General features: G+C 44.7%; 1 protein-coding gene across 1 annotated transcript in view; it reads left to right on the forward strand.

The window, feature by feature from the left end:
- The window catches only part of TSPAN9 (tetraspanin 9), a 209,514-nt gene that overhangs the window by 79,396 nt on the left and 112,202 nt on the right, over positions 1-17,916 (forward strand). The window lies entirely within an intron of this gene.

Genomic DNA, 17,916 nt, shown 5'->3' on the forward strand with positions numbered 1-17,916 from the left:
TCTGAGAGACACTGATGGTACAAATAAACTTTTTTAAAACTCAAGTGAGTATGGGCTTGGCTTTTGGGAAGGAGTCAAACATGCTTGCATCCATTCACATCCCATATTAGGCTCTGAATGCCTGGTATTGCAGCTAGCACACATCATTCTCACCAAATGTTAAGTAGTCCTCCTCAATAAGAAAAAGGTCATAAAACTATGTTTTGCTGTTATACTTCTGCTTTTACAAAAGCTCATTAATTAATATACTGTAAAAAGTTAAGTAGCTCCTACTGTAAATCAAGTAATTGAACTGCTGCATAGTTTTTTTATGGCTTGACAGACAAGGTCACATCAAACAGTACTCTAATTTTTTTTCTCTTTCCTTTCCTCCTTTGTCATTTAAAATCCTCACACCCTTGTAATAAGAGCTGACACTGATCGCAAAGCTCATGAATAGCAGCACCATTAGATAAACCTGCTGGATTATAGGAAGAGGTTTACCTTGGTTTCATTTTTACACCCTTTCTTGTATCTCATGCAGAATAGATGAGAATCACTTAGCCTTATTCTTGTGAGATGACTAAGGTGGCTAAAGTATCTGCGTCGTCTTGTGATTTAAATCTGACTTTGTTGTTGTCAAAGCAAAAAGCTGTTACGTTACAGGCACATCCTGTTTTTAATGTTGAAGTTCACCATATCCCACACAGTTAGCACACAACATGCAGGAAGCTTTTTTGTGAGGGTAGATAAGCTTTATTGCAAGGGCAGATGCAGATGCTCAGGTAGGATTGTTTTTATAAATCCAAAGAGCTTCAAGATATTGTTGTAGTTTAACCTCAGTCAGGGCCAGACTACGCAGTCTCTCTCGCACTCCCCCCACCCTCTGAAAGAATAGGGAGAGAAAATATAAGGAAAAAGGCTCGAGTTTAAAGATAAGGACAGGGAGAAAATCCTTAATGTTGTTAAGTTACGGGCCAAACAGACTCGACTTGGGGAAAACTATTCATTTATTGCTAAAAACAAAGCAGGATAATGAGACAGAGAACAAGAGAACCGTCCCCCACCCCTCCCTCTTCCCGACCTTAACATTATCTCTACCTCCTTCCGCGCCCCGAGCGGCACAGGGGGGAAGGAGGAATGGGGGTGACGGTCAGTTCATCACACGTTGTTTTACGATGCTGCTGTGTCATCGGGGGAAGAACTCTTTTCATTCCTCCCCTGCTCCTTCGTGGGGTCCCTCCCAAGGGCCACAGTCCTTCGTGAAACTGCTCCGGTGTGGGTCATCTCTTCCATAGGATGCAGTCCCTCCAGAACAGCTGCCCCAGTGCAGGCCCTCCACAGGCCACAGCCTCCTTCAGCCATCCACCTGCCCCGATGTGGGGTTCTCCACGGGCTGCAGGTGGATCTCTGCTCCTCCGTGGACCTCCATGGGCTGCAGGGGCACAACCTGCTCCACCATGGTCATCACCACAACCTGCAGGGGAATCTTGGCCAGGAGCCACATTACTCCTCCCCCTCCTTCTTCACTGACCTTGTTGTCTGCAGCCATTCCTCTCACATTAAAAAGTCTTCACAACAGGCTGGCAGATGCCTCTCAGGATCTCCTTACATCTTGTTCACATCTCATCTCTCCACTTCTTGCAGCTGGGCTGGGCTGAGTTGGGCCCAGTCAGCTGCCCGGCGGGAGGCCAGAGGGTGAGGCCTGCAAGGCCCACAAGGCTCGTGCCTCCCCCTCTCTGCCCCTGCTCAGTGTCTCCAAATCTTCTCTACTTTTTTTTTTTTTTTTTCTGTTTTCCCCTTCTTAAGTACATTATTGCAGAGGCGTTATCAGGGAACATTCTGCTATCAATTGGGTCGGCCCTGGCCAGCAGTGGGTCCGCCCTAGGCCTGGCAGAGTCCACTGAACAAAGGGAAGCAACTTCTAGCAGTTTCCTACAGAAGCTACCACTGCAGCCCCGCTTTACTAAACAAAACCAGAACAGACAGGAAGGAGTTTGTGGACTTTACTTTGGCCTGATGTTGCGGAAGTTTGTTGGAAAGCCACAGAAAATATTCCAGCCCAAACCAGCAGGATGAAATGTGGCTGTTATGCAGTGATTTGATCAGAACTTGAGAACTGCTGTTAGTGGCACTTCAGGTGCCATTAAACTCATGCTTATGTTATCTTGAATTATTCAAAAACTGTTTCTCATTAATTCAGGAATGTCTCCCTTGAAAGACAAAAGGAGGTATATACTGGGAAAATTTTAGGCAATGTGGCTTGTCACCGCAGTTGGTAGACCTCATGGAGAGCTGGGAGTAGGCTGGGGACTGAATGACTGTAGAGACTAGATCCACCCTTCTTTCCAGATATTTCTGCCCTGGGTCACGTTGGGGGCCCAGCAGCAGGGAACCTTGTGACTTGAGCTCAGCCTACTCTGCTGACAACTTTCAGCTGTGAGGCTACTGGTTCTTGGCAGGTACTTAATTCATTTGGCAGTTTGACTGCTTTATGAAAGATGTATCTTTTTGACCTGAAGGTGGAACCTGGGATCAGGTTTATACTTGGAAATGCTGCTGGTAAATAGCTTTTTGATAACTCCCACATCTCTGAGATGATGGCTCTTCAGTGAATCAATCTGTCACTTTCAGTGATGTCTTAAATTGGAGGCTGGGGCTGATGATGAGTTAATGAGGAAGGGAGATAAAATAATGGTGTAAGGTTGCTACCCATTATAGACATCTGGGTTTCTGCCAGCCCTGACACAGTGACTTTAAATGTCCTTGTTTGTGGAATCACATCTGTTTATGCTTAAGTGCCAAAAAAATGAATATTTTAGCAATGAAGGAATTCTTTCAGTTGTGAAAGGAATGTGCCTAGGAATCTTCCTTCGTGGCGTAATTGAGCAGGTTTCAGAGATGTGTGCTGCCTTTTGAAAATGAATGCTCACATCATTCTCATTCTTTCTTCAGGTGGAGCCATAGTTATGTGGCCTTTTTAAAAAATTTGTTCCTTTTCAAGTTTAATAGTTCTGCTAATACACAGACACCAACTGTCAGTTAATTCAGAACAGCAGTCTGACAGTGAAAGAAAGCCTCTTTAAAACAGATATTCTGCTATTTGCTAGCTTTCTTTAATCTGTAGTCAAGTGAGAAGAAATAAAATCTAAACTGTAATTTAAAGTGGGAGTGGAAGTGAAGCACTCGGATCATAGAATCATAGAATAGTTTGGGTAGGAAGGGACCTTTAAAGATCATCTAGTCCAACCCCCCTGCAAGGACCAGGGACATCTTCCATTAGGTCAGGTTGCTCAGAGCCCCATCCAACCTGGCCTTGAATGTTTACAGGGATGGGGCATCCACCACCTCTCTGGGCAACCTGTTCCAGTGTTCCACCACCCTCAGCATAAGGAATTTCTTTGTCCCGTCTAATCTAAATCTACCTCCTTCTTATTTAAAACCATTACCCCTTTGTCATAGTTGAGGCCCAATTGGGACCAGACTACACAGTCTCTCTCACACTCCCCCCACCCTCCAAAAGAATAGGGAGAGATAATATAATTAAAGAGGCTCGAGGTTAAAGATAAGGACAGGGAGAGATCCTTAAAGTTACTGTTACAGGCAAAACAGACTCAACTTGGGGAAAACTATTCATTTATTGCTAAAAGCAAAGCAGGATAATGAGACAGAGAACAAGAGAACCGTCCCCCCACCCCTCCCTCTTCCTGGGCTTAACATTATCTCTACCTCCTTCCCCCTGCCGAGTGGCACAGGGGGGAAGGGAGAATGGAGGTTACGGTCAGTTCATCACACGTTGTTTCACGCCACTGCTTCGTCATTGGGGGAAGAACTCTTTTCATTCCTCCCCTGCTCCTTCGTGGGGTCCCTCCCACAGGCCACAGTCCTTTGTGAAACTGCTCCGGTGTGGGTCATCTCTTCCATAGGATGCAGTCCCTCCAGAACAGCTGCCCCAGTGCAGGGTCTCCACAGGACACAGCCTCCTTCAGGCATCTGCCTAGGCTGCAGGTGGATCTCTGCCCCTCCGTGGACCTCCATGGGCTGCAGGGGCACAACCTGCTCCATCATAGTCATCACCACAGGCTGCAGGGGAATCTTAGCCAGGAGCCACATTACTCCTCCCCCTCCTTCTTCACTGACCTTGTTGTCTGCAGCCATTCCTCTCACATGAAAAAGTCTTCACAACAGGCTGGCAGATGCCTCTCAGGATCTCTTTACATCTTATTCACATCTCATCTCCTCTCCACTTCTTGCAGCTGGGCTGGGCTGAGTTGGGCCCAGTCAGCTGCCCAGCAGGAGGCCAGAGGGTGAGGCCTGCAAGGCCCACAAGGCTCGTGCCTCCCCCTCTCTGCCCCTGCTAGATGTCTTCACATTTTCTCTTCCTTTTTCTTTTTTTTCTGTTTTCCCCTTCTTAAATACATTATTGCAGAGGCGTTATCAGGGAACATGCTGCTACCAATTGGGTCGGCCCTGGCCAGCATCAGGTCCGCCCTAGGCCTGGCAGAGTCCACTGAACAAAGGGGAGCAAGCTCTAGCAGCTTCTTACACAAGCTGCCACCATAGCCCCCTCACTAAATAGAACCAGGACACCCTTGTAACCAGCACTCTCATTGTAAAAAATGTTTTCCTTGTCTTCAATCTGAATCTATCTCCCTGTATTTTAAAACCATTACACCTTGTCCTATCATATGTCGTAGTTCAGCCCCAATGGGGATCAGACTACGCAGTCTCACTCTCCCCACTCTCCGAGAGAATAGGAGGAGATTTGGCAAACAAAAGAAAACCAGAAGAAAAAAAAAACAAACACGTGGGTTGAGATTGAACAAAAAGTAAATTTAACAGTAATGACAGAAGAAAACAAAACAGTCACGGAACACAAATACAGTACAATAGCTCACAACAGATCTTCACACCCAGTCTCTTCCAAGCAGCAGGGAGACTCCCTTCAGCACCCTCCTCACTTATATACTGAGCATGATGTCAGATGGGATGGAATAGCCCTTTGGCTAATTTGGGTAAATTAACCCCAGCTGTTAGCTAATTAGTTAACTATCCCAGCCATAGGGGCTACCAGCTTCAGTTCTCCACCCAGCTCAGGTAAATATTAACTCTATCCCAGCCAGAACCAGGACACATAACAGACCCTGGTAAAGAGTTTTTCCCTATCTTTCCTATAAGCCCCCATTAGGTATTGGAACAACCGTGTACCTTACGTTGGCAAAAAATAAGCGGTAAATAAGAACCCTTCTCACTTCCTCACCCCTGCTTTCTTTTTTTAGTCTTTAATTTTTAGAGTATGGTTTTGGAGATCTAGTTTGTCATGTTTCATCCCATGGGGATATCAGGGATATGATGTTGCTGCCTTCTGTCGTGGTTTTGTTAGTGAGGGGGGGCCTAAGGTGGTAGCTTCTGTAGGAAACTGCTAGAAGTCGCTCCCCTTTGTTCAGTGGACTCGGCCGGGCCTAGGGCGGACCCGCTGCTGGCCAAGGCCGAGCCAATTGGTAGCAGAATGTCTCGTGATAACGCCTCTGCGATAACGTATTTAAGTAGGGGAAAACAGAAAAAAAAGAGAGGAGAGAAGATGTGAAGGAGCTGAGCAGGGGCAGAGGCGCAGAGGGGGAGGCGCAGGCGCAGGCGCAGGCCTCATGGGCCTTGCAGGCCTCACCCTCTGGCCTCTCACCAGGCAACCGATTGGGCCCGACTCAGTCCGGCCCAGCTGCAAGAAGTGGAAAGGAGATGAGAAGTGAATAAGATGTAAAAAAAAGATGCTGAGAGACATCTACCAGCCTGTTGTGAGGAACGGCTGCAGATGCCAAGGTCAGTTCAGAAGGAGGGGGAGGAGTAATGCGGCTCCTGGCCAAGATTCCCCTGCAGCCTGCGGTGACGACCATGGTGGAGCAGGTTGTCCCCCTGCAGCCCATGGAGGTCCACGGAGGAGCAGAGATCCACTTGGAGCCCATGAAGGACCCCATACTGGGGGAGGTGGATGCCTGAAGGCAGCTGTGGCCCGTGGAGGGCCCGCTGGGACAGCTGTTCTGGAGAGACTGCACCCGTGGAAGAGATGACCCACGCCGGAGCAGTTCCACAAAGGACTGTGGCCCGTGGGAGGGACCCCACAATGGAGCAGGGGAGGAATGTGAGGAGTTCTTCCCCCGACCATGAAGCAGCGGCATAAAACAACATATGATGAACTGACTGCAACCCCCATTCCCTCTTCCCCCCTGTGCCGCTCGGGGAGGGAAGGTAGTAGAGATAATGTTAAGCCTGGGAAGAGGGAGGGGTGGATGGAGGTTATCTTGTTCTCTGTCTCATTATCCTGCTGTTTGTAGTAATAAATGAATAGTTTTCCCCAAGTCGAGTCTGTTTTGCCCGTGACGGTAACTTTAAGGATTTTTCCCTGTCCTTATCTCAAACCTTGAGCCGTTTTTCCTTATATTTTCTCCCCCTGTTCTCTCGGAGTGTGGGGGGAGTGAGAGAGAGACTGCGTAGTCTGGTCCGATTGGGGCTGAACTACGACACCTTCCTGCCCGTGGTTGACAGCTTTCTACTCCCCAGTCTTGTTTTCTCTGTCTGCAGTAAAAAGCACTTCTCTGCGTATGCTTTTTTTTGTGTGTACTGTGAAGGGACAGCAGTTGGTACTGCAAGTTTATTTGCATTGTTGATGACCAAGGCTTGATTCAGCTTATGTTAGCTTCTTTACAGGGAATTTCTGACTTGAAGGTGGGTTTATTGGTGATTTTACAAGCACCTGGCATTAAACTAATGCTGTTGTAGTAAGAAAAGCCCAATTCCTCCTACAGATAAGATACAGAATTTAAACTGCAAGGATTTTCTTGTTAGGCTTTGAAATGTTGAGCTTTTCAGAGATCAAATTTTTAATCTGAAAGGCAGAACAGGAATGATGAAAAGAATGAAAAAAGATCTGTTGAATCTGAATTATTTCACTTTCGTAAAGGTAAGATGTTGATAGAAACAATTTATTACATTAATTTTGAATTTGAACATTAACTCTTTTCCTTTAAAAAGATCTTTTCATCAGCAGATTGGAAAAGATTATGGTATGAACATAGCTCAGTTAGAAAGAAGCCTTTAGATTATTAACTGATATGATTAGAGAGTTGGAGAGTTTTCAGTAACAGGAGACACTGAAAAGATAAGTGCTTAGATCACTGAAGGACAAATTACATGGGATGTTATAGAGGATTACAAAATAATGAATTATGGGATGAGTATGAATTCCAGAACAGAGGATGGAGCTGGAGGGCTTAATACTGAAAGTGAATAAGAGGAAGATGATGTATTTTTTAGTATAATGCATACCTATGGAACTCACTGCTGTAAGATATTGAGGCTTAGTTCTCAGCAGAATTTAAGAAGGATTAGCTGTTGATGGAGATGGAGCAATGTATTAATTGCTATAGAAGATAGCATAAATGCCCTGTAATTAAAAGTCTTATGCTAAAAGCCATAAACACTGTTCTAAAGCATCTAGTACTCTCTGCTGCCCATTAGGATAGGTCTTTCTGCTTGGGCCCATGCTATTCTCTTGTCCCTCATATTTTCTATTTTCTTCCACTTACTAGTGGGAGAATTGGTAAGGTAGTTTTGAGACTTTAAAAAAAAGTCCATTGTAGTTATTATATTCAGAGCCTGCCATTAATGTCTTGTTTTCTGCCTGGATTATAGACTGTCTGTTGTATGGATTGACGACTTCTCCATATGTACACTGCCAAGCCCAAGAAGACTCAGACTTCCAGGGCTTCTCAGGAACAAACAATAAATAGACTTTCTAGATTTGAGTTCTTAGTTTTGGGACTGCATATTGCACTTTAATCCTCATCTTGGATGTCTGCTGTGCATTAGCATTTCAAGTCATCATCTGCATCTGATCACAGTGGATTAAGGTCCCTGACATGGTTTACAGCTGATTCTTTTGTACAATTTTGAGACAGAATCTCATTCTATCTCTGAGGTGAAATCCTGAATGAGAAACCTCAGCCACATATGCACTGTTGGCAGTAAATTATTTTTAGTGGAAATCCCAGGGACCAGGTGACATAGAATGTTTGCCATAGTGGAAAGTCTTGTAACGGGGTCTTATTTTCTTGATCATCCATCCAGTGAGGGCCTCATGTCAGGAGGATAAACTGTTCTTATTGGTATATGTAAGTATAAACTAAAAAGTATTGATTTAGGCCATTCAAAGAAATTTTACCTCTTTGCCTTGGGGAGGCAAGGAATGTAGCTGTGTTGCTAATGACGCAACCATGAGCTGTTACGCTGGTGCCCTTGTGTCAGAGGAAACAGGTTTATTCATTTCCTCTTCATAACAGTGTCAAGAAGGATAGTTTCTCTGAGTGAAGTCAGGACTGATCAAGGTGGATGTTGGATTGAGGTGGCCAGATACTCTATTCCTATGTCTGTAAGAACAGATCCTTTCCCCACAGATATCAAACTCAGTGTCTTCTTTGGGGTGCTCAGAGTTCCTGCCTCCTGAAGGAGGGCCTCCTGTCCCACTCCTCTATCTCTGCCAAGCCTCCTTCCAGTCCTGGAATGTGGAGCTCAGCTTCTAACAACCCATCTAAGTGTCTGTGTTTTCCTTCCAACTTATGCTGTATGCACCTTTACCTTTCCTAGGGCCTTTTACCTGGCTTGTGGAGATGACTTTCTTCTGCAGGTGGAACTGAGGGCAGATGATGCCTGTTGGATGTTCTAGGTCCTGCTAGAGGGTGAAGAGAGAAGGGCATTAGCTTGTCTGTTGTCTCTCACAAAAGATTAGAAGAGAATAATTTACTGGTCAGATCACAGGCACCAGCGTGAGTAAGTCTGTTTCTTAATGAATCCAATCTCCCCCTCTGTTGTCTGTCTGTCTGTCAAGCGCCCACAGAAGTGGTGGTTTTCTGAAGATATTAGAAATGACTGCGATTCACGCTAGTAGGGAAATTAAGTATGCATTTCACTCTTCACTAAACACTTGGTAGTGATTCTTTTTAGCATTTATAACAAACAAGCTGTTCATATATATAACATGGGAAGCTGTGATCAGTGATTGGAGATTCCAAAACTGAAGTTACAGTAGTTCTGTCTGTTTCTGATGGAAGACTTTTCCTGTTGGAAAATGAAAGCGTGTCAAAGATAAAATACGGTTTGAGGTATTTGGTTCTGAAAAACGTAGGCAGGTTTCAAACCTTGTCTACCATGCAGAGTTGTCCCTGAAACCTACCTTGTTTGTGTCCAGTGTCACAATGGGCAGAATGCAGCATGCAAGCTGGGAGCTTGGAAGGTACCAGATGTGAGATACAACTGTCAGAGCATCCAGGTTTTTAGTTATAAATATTGAAGCCTTGGGAGCCCTGGGAACTCCAGGTGTTTTGACTTGCTGGAATCTGTAAGCTCTTGAGTATGGAAGTCCTGAGAACTCCATATTTTTGTCTCTCATGTGATACTAATTTCAGTTAAATTTTTTTTGGACATTCTTTTCCCTTTAAGCTTATTCCAAAACAAATTATATGTGGTTTTTTTTTTTTTTTTTTAATCTGAGCTTTCATCTGTATACAACTGTATGCCGGAGTCATTAGCTATTCTTTCCAACTCTTGTTCCATATCTCCTTCTCCTGGCCTTCCAGGATTCGGAGCAGTGACTGGGAACATGACTGGGAAGTCACTGAGTTTGTACTCAGCAATCTCAGTTCTTTACCTGAGGAAGGCTTGTATAATTGAGCTCTTGGTCAGTATAATTAAAAAAAAAAGAAATTATGAACTATATCCCCTGAACACTTGGTACTGTATGCATTTGTGTGTCTCTCAGCAGGGCTTAGTATTGTGCTGAAGTTATGTGGCAGGGTTACTAAAACTCGTGTGTTGTTTGGACCTTATTACTAATACCCTTCCTTTCTGGTTTTCTGCTACACCCATTGTGACATTCATTTTTATTCCTGATATCGGAAAGTGGCCTAAATTCTTACCCTTAATACTTGGCTGAGCCATTTAGATGTGATGGACTGATGTTCGTTGCCATGTCGCAGGCATTTGTAGTAGGACTGAATTATTTTCTTGATGTGGAGACATCTCTCAGCAACAAAATTCTGTGATTCAGTAATCAAAGATTAATGAAGTACAGAGTGAGCTTTTGAATGTTTATTATGCCCTGGTTGCTTAACAGAGGTGAGATCTCTAGTGAAGCAAAATGTGTTTGTTCCTGCGCTGAGATTACACTGTCAAGTGGGACCACTATAAGGTGCTGTTGAATGGCCTTGCAGCAACATCTGCCAGAGAAGTCTCAGTCAGAGGCAGAGTTAAGTGCAATGGCTAGTCAAAACACAGCTGGATGAACTCTTACAGCTTCTGCACTGCTTATTTTTTTAGCAAATAAGCAGTTCTGTGTGATTTATTAGCTGAGCTACATAAATACTGAGTTAGAGCTCCAGCAGGAGGAAGTGGCATCTAATCCATAAAGCTGCTCTGTGGCCGCAAATTCAAGTGATGGAGGGTTACTGAAGCTTGTAAAGTCTTCCTAGTGACAACAACATAACCATAAGAGTGTCATATGTTTTCTTTGTACACAGCAGGAGGGGAGGCCGATTTGGAACTGTGTTTATCCTAGTGCTCATTGCTCAGGCTTGGATTTTGAAGCTGGCTATTAGCTATCCATGTATCTTTGGTTGTTTGTTCTGAAGTATAAACTGTGATATTGACCAATCATGGAAAACTCCTGATGGAAGATACATTGCAGGTAATGGTAAAGAAAACTAATCTTTTGTAGCATTTAAAGGCAAAAGTAGAGAACTGGAAAACTTCAATAAAGACTAATAATGAAAACTTGAAAAAATAAGCTTAGAGGGAGAGTTGCATTGCCTTTTTTTTTTTGTTTTTAAACCACCAATAGAATTGTTTCTGCTGTTTACAAGCTCTGAGTGGATTGTGGAGATTTTTTGTATGTCACAAAGTATTCTTTCAGTTTTTTAACCTTGAGGAGGGCAGATTAGTTATTATTGTAGTGTATTGTAATATAACTTCATGTGGGAATTTATATTGTGTTTGTTTTCACAGTTGCACAGCATTTTTTTTTTTGCTGAAGCTAGTCTACATCAGTGTAAATTTTATGGCAATGAGTGCAACAGAAAAAAATGCTTTAAAAGACTTGTACATTCTCATAATTGTTTGGCTGAGAGCTCCATTTTTTTGTGACAAATGAAAAGCACTGGAAGTATCTAACCGCAGCACAGGATTGCAATGGCACAACTTTACACTGCCAGGAAGTGAATTTTCAAACAGAAGAGTTTTTTCAGACTTCTAAAACCATGCTCAGACATTTGCCTTGTGTTTGAATGCAACTTATCCTGCAGGCTCCAATGTCTGAGGCAGGTACCTGGCTGTGGCCTACAAGTCTCTTCTGTGTGTTTTTTTTTTTTTGAGAAAGCTGGTTCTTGGTGATTGCTCACGTTGAAGTTTGCGTGTGCAGCATAGATGTGTACAGAAATGCCCAACTCTACTTTGGTCACTGCTAATTTATATTTTTTTGCTTGGTTGTGTCCTGGTTTTGGCTAGGATGGAGTTAATTTTTCTCTGAGTAGCTTATATGTTTTGGATTTTGTATGTGAAGAATGCTGATATACACACTGATGTTGTTAGTTGTTGCTAAAGAGAGGAAAGTTATTGTCTGTTTTCCCAGGTTTCACTAATGTGCAGGTGCAGGAAGCTGGGAGGGATATAGCCAGAACTGTTGAGCCAAACTGGCCAAAGAGAGTATTCCATGCCATAAATGCCACGCTCAGTACTTAAGTCAGGGGTAAGCCAGTGAGCTCTCTCTTTTTTTCTCTCTTGCTGTTCGGAATTGTTCCGGGATCATTTACAGGATTTTTTTTGTTCTATGATTGCTGCTCAGGACAGGCTGTATCAGTCATTGGGTCGTCGGGTGGTGAGAAATTGTGCATCATTCATTGGTTTTGCTTGTTTGTTTTGGTTTATTATTATTATTATTATTATTCTAAATTTTTCTATTAGCATTATTATCATTATTTTATATATATATTCTTTTCCATTGCTGTCCTAGTAAACTGCCTTTATCTCAACTCATGAGTTTTCTCTTCTTCCCAATTCTCTCTCACGTCCCCTGGAAGGGGGAGAGTGATTTAGCAGTTATGTGCTGCTTGATTGCTGACTGTATCTAAACCACGACAGGACATTTTGTTTGTAGCCTTTTCTCCTATCATATGCTCTGCTGATTGGTCATCTTGCAGTCGCCTTTCTGATGGACACATTTGATGCAGGTAGTTTTGAACTGACTTTTGAAAAGTGAATAAACACTGTTGATAGAGGCTTGGGCCTGCCTGTTGTTAAAACGTTAGTCTAGAACAGAAGCGGTGAGAGAAAGATATTACACGTACAAATACCGGGTATTTCATGGCATGAAGTACTCTGTGGTGGAGGGATCTTTTATCAGAAAAAGCCTGTCAAGAAATGCACAGCAGTGCTTTAGGGTGTTGATTCTGATGTTGTTACATAAAAAATAAAGAATTTTAAGAGGCTTTTGGGCACAAATGTCTAAGATTGAATAAATGTTATATTACCTTTTATCAAAGATAGCTGATTAAAAAATTAACAGTGCATTATAATGTGCACGTGAAAGGGTTGGTTCAAAATTGTGTATCATTTTTGCTTTTCATGGTAGCTATATTTCTTTCATAATGGCCTTGTAATATGGTTTATTTCTTTACAAGAAGAAAGAATAGCCTACAATTTAAATCTGCTGTTTCACTTTGCACCATCAGTGTGCTGCTTTTGCACTTATGACAAAATTATGGATTTGGAAGCACAGGACATGACCTGAAGTATTTATATTCCTCCCCTCCAGGCACTTACACAGTGTCCTGGTTCTGGCTGGGATAGAGTTAATATTTACCTGAGCTGGGTGGAGAACTGAAGCTGATAGCCCCTATGGCTGGGATAGTTAACTAATTAGCTAACAGCTGGGGTTCATTTACCTAAATTAGCCAAAGGGCTATTCCATCCCATCTGACATCATGCTCAGTATATAAGTGAGGAGGGTGCTGAAGGGAGTCTCCCTGCTGCTTGGAAGAGACTGGGTGTGAAGATCTGTTGTGAGCTATTGTACTGTATTTGTGTTCCGTGACTGTTTTGTTTTCTTCTGTCATTACTGTTAAATTTACTTTTTGTTCAATCTCAATCCATGTGTTTGTTTTTTTTTCTTCTGGTTTTCTTTTGTTTACCCAATCTCCTCCTATTCTCTCGGAGAGTGGGGAGAGTGAGAGAGAGACTGCGTAGTCTGGTCCCCATCGGGGCTGAACTACGACAGCTATTTTGGTGCCCAATGTGGGGCACGAAGGTTGAGATAATAACAGATCTGACTTTTTTTTTTTTGCTTGAAACAAATTTGTTTATACATGCTCGTTGTATTGGTTGTCGGTTATTGGTCATGATGTTGCAGTGGTTGGTTATGTTGTTGTATTGTCTATGCTCCTATATGTACTATGTGTTCCCAGTGGTGGTGTTTATCACCTCAGGGAAAATGATGAGAATTATCCTTCTGTTATACTATGCCATATACATCTATGACATGGTGACATCGCTGGCCTTAGAGATAAATTGGTATTCCTGTGTGTACAACTTCCCGAATTCTTTCACTCCCAGGGTAGTTAAACCCCTTTTTGAGAACTTTGAAGATCAGGGGGATATTCAAGCCACTCTGATGTTGTTGTTATGTATCTTGAATGTGTGCCAAGTCTTGTCTAGGGCTGCAAACCCACTTTTTGGGAATCTCCTCCTGAGATTTACCCTAAGGCAAGATACTAATACGTGGCATGGTACGAGGGAGAACAAACTGACCTGCAGTGTAGGTACTCAAACTCCAGCAACAGGCATTGCAGCTGAATCAGAGGGTGAACCGGTGCTAGTAGCAGTTGCCCCTGTATACAAGAAGACTTGGAGGCAGAAGTCAGCTCGTTTAGTGAGGGATGAAGAAGCCCCTTCTAGAAGGGAGCAGGAGGCAGAAGAGGAAGGTTATTTTCTTCATGCCAAGGAAGAACTTGGCAGGCAGGCTCTTCCTCAGAGGAAGAACTTCTAAAGGAGACAGGGAACACCCGATTTCTATCCCTGAGCGAGCTGCGAGACATGCAAAAAGATTTTAGCCGTTACCCTGGGGAGCACGTTATCAGCTGGCTGCTGCAGTGCTGGGATAATGGGGCCAATAGCTTGGGATTAGAGGGCAGAGAAGCTAGGCAACTGGGATCCATTTCTAGAGAAGCAAGCATTGACAAAGTGGTTGGAAAAGGGACACAAGCCCTCAGCCTCTGGAGGCGACTCCTGTCAGGTGTGAAGGAGAGGTATCCTTTCAAGGAGGATGTAATGTGTCACCCAGGCAAGTGGGCTACCATGGAGAAGGGTATCCAGTACCTGAGGGAATTAGCTGTGCTGGAGATTATTTGTGATGACCTGGACAATGATCAGTTACCTAAGGATCCAGATGAAGTCAGGTGCACACGACAAATGTGGTGGAAGTTTGTTTAAAGTGCACCGTCATCAGATGCCAACTCATTGGCAGTTATGACCTGGAAAGATGGAGAGGAAGAAACAGTGGATGAACTGGCTGGCCGACTCCAGCAGTACGAGGAAAGCCTGTCTTCCTCCCTAGGGGCCTGTGTCTCAGCTGTGGAGAAACTATCCCAGGAGTTCCAGCAATTCCAAGCAGATATGTCCCATTCCCCACCGGTGCGGGCCAATATTTCAGCTATTAGGAGCAAACGTTTCCCTGCTCACGAGAGATGGTTTACGTGGCGAGGTGCCCTGTGGTTTACCTTGCGTGACCAAGGAGAGGACATGAGGGAGTGGGATGGGAAGCCTACCTCTGCCCTAGAGGCACGTGTATGTGAGTTGCATGGAAAAACCATTGCAAATAGAAGTTCTCCCTGGAAAATTGCTGCACCAGTCTCCAATAGGCAGAGTAAAAGGAATAGCTTTAGTTCTGACCCTCTTGAAGGGACCTCTTGTGCATAAAAGAAATGAACAATGAATACTGTGGCCAGGATTAGAGAGGCCCTGCCTCCAGCCAGGTGGAGGAGAGGGATAACAGAGATTATTGGGAACTGTGGAGATTAATTCCCTTTTCTTTGCCCACTGCAGCAAAGCTTCTAGGATGGCCTAGTCATAAATCAGTCCTCTCATAGAGAGCATATGTTGGAGGAGCTTAACCACTGCTGACTCCTCTTTGGTCAGTGTGGACCCCATCTCCTCCCCGGCCGCTCGCCTGGCCAAGACGAGATTCCCTCCGTACCTTTTGTACCTTTTTGCGCTATAGCGACTTCCCGAGTGCCGGGGCAGCACTCGCCTTCAACCGGCTTCCGCCCCCTCTTCTTTTCCTATTTCGGTTCCGTTGGGATGTCCAACGCCGATCTGAGGGTCCCTGTTCGGGCGCCACCTGTTGACGCGGAAGTAACGGACACTGCTGATGACCAATATGATCAAGCAAATGCCAATTTATTGTTGATACATCCCGGTTAATATAGCCCTTCTAATTCCGTATCATGCGCAAGCTCTCTACTAATTGGTTAACTATATCATGCATGCGCTCCTAGCTAAAATATGATTCGTTAAGTCTCTATGTTCATGCGCACGGCTCTCTCCACCTGCACCCTGCTTCACGTTCAGCCCCCAGTCACGTATGCCAGCTGTTTTCCTTCTTCTCAAGGTTGCTTTGTTTACTTTCTCACAGGCGGCCTCATTATTTTCTCACAGGCGGCCTCATTATTTTCTCACAGGCGGCTTCAGTACTTTCTTACAGGCAGCTTCAGTACTTTCTCACAAGCGGCTTCAGTGATGTCCTTGAGGCCTGCTGCTCACAAACATAACAATTCCATTCGGTCTGGATTGTTCACTAAGTGCCCCTGGTACTCCAGGTATCCAACAATTGGGTTGTGTGGATCCGATGGCCTGGCACGTCAGACCCACAAGAGTACAAAGCTCTAGTGGATACTGGTGCACAATGTACCTCGATGCCATCAAGATATAATGGGGCAGAACCCATTTGTATTTCTGGAGTGACAGGAGGATCCCAACAGCTGTCTGTATTGGAGGCTGAAGTGAGCCTGACAGGGAATGAGTGGCAAAAGCACCCCATAGTGACTGGCCTAGATGCTCCATGTATTCTTGTATAGATTACCTCAGAAGGGGATATTTCAAGGACCCAAAAGGGTATCGGTGGGCTTTTGGTGTAGGTGCTTTAGAGATGGAGGAAATTACACAGTTGTCCACCTTGCCTGGTCTGTCAGAGGATCCTTCTGTTGTGGGGTTGCTGAAGGTTGAAGAACAACAGGTGCCAATTGCTACCACAACTGTGCACCGGCGGCAGTATCGCAGCAACCGAGACTCCCTGATCCCCATCCATAAGCTGATTCATCAGCTGGAGAGCCAGGGAGTGATCAGCAAGTCCCGCTCACCTTTTAACAGTCCTATATGGCCAGTGAGAAAATCAAGTGGAGAGTGGAGGTTAACAGTGGACTATCGTGGCCTGAATGAGGTAACACCACCACTGAGTGCTGCTGTGCCAGACTTGTTAGAACTTTAGTATGAACTGGAATCCCAGGCAGCCAAGTGGTATGCCACCATTGATATTGCCAACGCGTTTTTTTCAATCCCATTGGCACCAGAATGCAGGCCAGTTTGCTTTCACTTGGAGGGGGGTCCAGTACACTTGGAATCGACTGCCCCAGGGGTGGAAACACAGCCCCACCATCTGCCATGGGCTGATCCAGACTGCACTGGAAAAGGGTGGCGCTCCAGAGCACCTGCAGTACATTGATGACATCATCATATGGGGCAACACAGCAGCAGAAGCTTTTCAAAAAGGGGAGAAAATAATTAAAATCCTCCTGAAAGCTGGGTTTGCCATAAAACGAAGTAAGGTGAAAGGACCTGCAAGAGAGATACATTTTTTGGGGATAAAATGGCAAGATGGGCGTGGTCAGATTCCAATAGATATAGTCAACAAAATAACAGCTATGGCTGCACCGACTGACAAAAAGGAAACGCAAGCTTTCCTGGGCGTTGTGGGTTTCTGGAGGATGCATATTCCAAATTATAGTATGATTGTAAGCCCTCTGTATAAAGTCACCTGAAAGAAGAATGATTTTAAATGGGGCCCTGAACAACAGCAGGCTTTTGAACAAATTAAACAAGAAATTGTTCATGCGGTGGCTCTTGGGCCAGTCCGGACAGGGCAAGAAGTAAGAAATGTGCTCTACACTGCAGCCGGGGGGAATGGCCCTACCTGGAGTCTCTGGCAGAAAGCAGCAGGGGAAACCCGTGGTCGCCCCCTTGGGTTTTGGAGCTGGGGATATAAAGTATCTGAGGCCTGCTGTACTCCAACCGAAAAAGAAATCCTGTCAGCATACGAAGGAGTTTGAGCTGCTTCAGAAGTGATTGGTACTGAAGCACAGCTCCTCCTGGCACCCCGACTGCCAGTGCTGGGCTGGATGTTCAAAGGAAGGGTCCCCTCTGCGCATCATGCAACGGATGCTACATGGAGCAAGTGGGTTGCACTACTTACACAGCGGGCCCGAATAGGAAACCCCAATCGCCCAGGCATATTACAAGTAATTACAGACTGGCCAGAAGGCAAAGATTTTGGAAAGCCACCAGAGGAAGAGGTAACGCGTGCTGAAGAGGCCTCACCATATAACAACCTCCCAGAAAATGAGAAGCAGTATGCCCTATTTACTGATGGGTCCTGTCATATTGTAGGAAAACATGGGAAGTGGAAAGCTGCTGTGTGGAGTCCTACACGACGAGTTGCAGAAGCTGCTGAAGGCCAAGGTGAATTGAGCCAGTTTGCGGAGGTGAAGGCCATCCAGCTGGTTTTAAACATTGCTGAACGGGAAAAATGGCCTGTGCTCTATCTCTACACCGACTCATGGATGGTGGCAA

This window comes from Chlamydotis macqueenii, chromosome 1 (assembly GCF_036417535.1).
Source record: "Chlamydotis macqueenii isolate bChlMac1 chromosome 1, bChlMac1.mat, whole genome shotgun sequence".
NCBI classification, from domain to species: domain Eukaryota; kingdom Metazoa; phylum Chordata; class Aves; order Otidiformes; family Otididae; genus Chlamydotis; species Chlamydotis macqueenii.